A 2,458-nucleotide genomic window follows, 5' to 3' on the forward strand; every position below is an offset into this window, starting at 1 on the left:
TGACCTGAGCCGAAGGCAGCGGCTTAACCCACTGAGCCACCCAGGCACCGGAATGGGGGTTTCTTGCTTAATGGTTATAGAGTTTTTGTTTGGGTTGATGAAACCCATAGCAGTGAATGCGATTAATGTCAGTTGTATGTACTTAATGCAAATTTTATGTAATACATATTTTAAACAGTGAAAGAAATGGGGAATAAATGGTTCCTACTTCCCACAGCATGGGGTCTGCGTACTTAAGGTCCCATATTCTAGCTAGCCTTACTGCTTAATAAGCCCAAGGACCCCCATCCACTCCATTCAAAACTCTCCCCCCGTTCTTTCCTCATTCTCGCCAAACACACTCTGTGTTCATTCTCATTTCCTTGGGTTTTCACATGCTCTTCATTTATTTATTGAATTAATTATTTATGAATTATTATTTTATTAAATTATTACCTGTAATGTGCCAGGTGGCAGAAATACAGGAGTTCCAGACATGGGCTCCCTCCCCTGGAAGTTTGCAGTCTAATCAGGGAGTCAGTTGAGTTCATAGGTTAATTGTAATGTAACGCAAAATGATATGATCAGGGACCCCTCAGGAACTGGGTGTGGCAACCAACATAATTGGGGGCAGGGTGCAGTCAAGGAAAGTTTCCTGGAGGAAGTGTCCTCCAACTCTTAGTGCGTGTGTGTGTGCACGCACATACGTGAGCACACAAAATTGCTGCCATTTTGTCAATTTATTTTAAAGGAGATGTATCACACTGTAATAATCAACATCAGGCGATACTGGAGTAGCCACCCTAAAACAGAGTCGGTAGTGAGCAGTTTGGTATCATCATCATAGGGCACCTGCCACTTAATGGGTTCTTGTCTAAGAATTGTATCTATAGAACCATCCTAATGATAATGGGTGCTTATCACGCTGTAATCCAAGCAAGGCAGACGAAAATAATCACGATTTTCTAAAAATCTGAAAGCGAGAATACCTTATGCCTAGAGAACAACATGCACAGCTTGCTCGGCCCATGGTTTTCTCCTTTCTTTTTTGAGGTCTCAGGGTAAGGGGAGAATGTTCTAGAAATTAAAAGGTAAGTTAAACTTGGGATATAGAGAAAGGCCAATATGTATGGTCCGTCTGAGCCATTCCTAAGATTCCGTGTAAATAAGTGAAAAAAATGAGACTCCTATTATTTGGAGGTCATGAGGTAATGGGAAGAACGAAAGCTTTGGGGTCACTTTCCCACAAGGGCCTTGTTAGTAGAAATAATGATAATAAGACCTAACAATAGTTACGCTCTAGTCATATAGTTAGGTTCCCATTCAATCTTCACAATATGCCCATGAGGCGAGTACTACCGTTAGTCCTATTTTATAGATAAACAAGCTGATGCTTTATTAGGCTACATGCCCAGTGTCGTTCTCCTCATCTCTCACATGGAAATGAGGAAGCTAATTTGTTTTGATAGACGTGGACAAGAAATATTTGTATAGTACCTAACAGAATAAATGATCCTCTCGCTGGGATTAATGCCATTGGACCACTTTAGAAATGAGCTCGCTCTGTAACTATCCCCTTTGGTTAATTAAGAAACCAATACCCTTTGGCTAGAATTGCATTTGGAAAAGACTCTTGGAATTTGTGTCTTTAATCAGTTTAAAATTCTGGTGGCAGCTAACGTAAGCCCCTCAATAATCAAATGGTAATGTGTAGATTTGATGCATAAATAATGCTAGACTAACAATGAAGGTCCAATCTAGCCTTGAAAAGCTGTTGGCATGGTAAACACTGTAGATCTGGCAAGGTCTCAGTAGAGCAAAGTTTGGGCTGGAGATCTACCAAGAATCTCAAGGGACATAGACATCCTTAGCCTGGTGTCTTTGTTAGGGAAGTATCAAAAGTAACCATGCCATAAGACTAGCTAGGTAATCAGATAAACCCTGCAAGAGAAAGAAAGTAGTTCAAAGCTCACAGTGCCTAGACTCTGATCAAGTATATATTTTTAACAAGTAGAAAAGTACCCCAATCTAGCTCCCTGCTCTCAGTAATTCATTAGCTGCATCAAAAAAGTAACTGTTGGCCTTCTTTGAAGATAATCTGTGAAAAGGGTACATATATTGATCTAGATTGATCTATGAATCAACCTATCAATTACTGTTCCTTGACACAGGCTATACTTAAATAAAAAAACAAAGTCAATCTGGGAAGATCAAATTTGTGTGCACCCTAATCCTCTCGATTCATTCCCCATGTGGAGGACAGCAGTGTGCAGGTGATCCAAAAAACTTAAATAGAGGGAAGCCTGGGTGGCTCAGTCAGCTGAGCATCTGACTTTGGCTCAAGTCATGATGTCAGGGTCCTTGGATGGAGCCTTGCATGGAGGCTGAGCCCCACGTGGGGTTCTGCACTCACAGAGGAGTCTCTTTGTCCCTCTCCCCACTGCTCATACATACACACAATGTCTCTCTTTCAAGTAAA

Source organism: Neovison vison, chromosome 6, assembly GCF_020171115.1.
Source record: "Neovison vison isolate M4711 chromosome 6, ASM_NN_V1, whole genome shotgun sequence".
Classification (NCBI taxonomy): Eukaryota; Metazoa; Chordata; class Mammalia; order Carnivora; family Mustelidae; genus Neogale; species Neogale vison.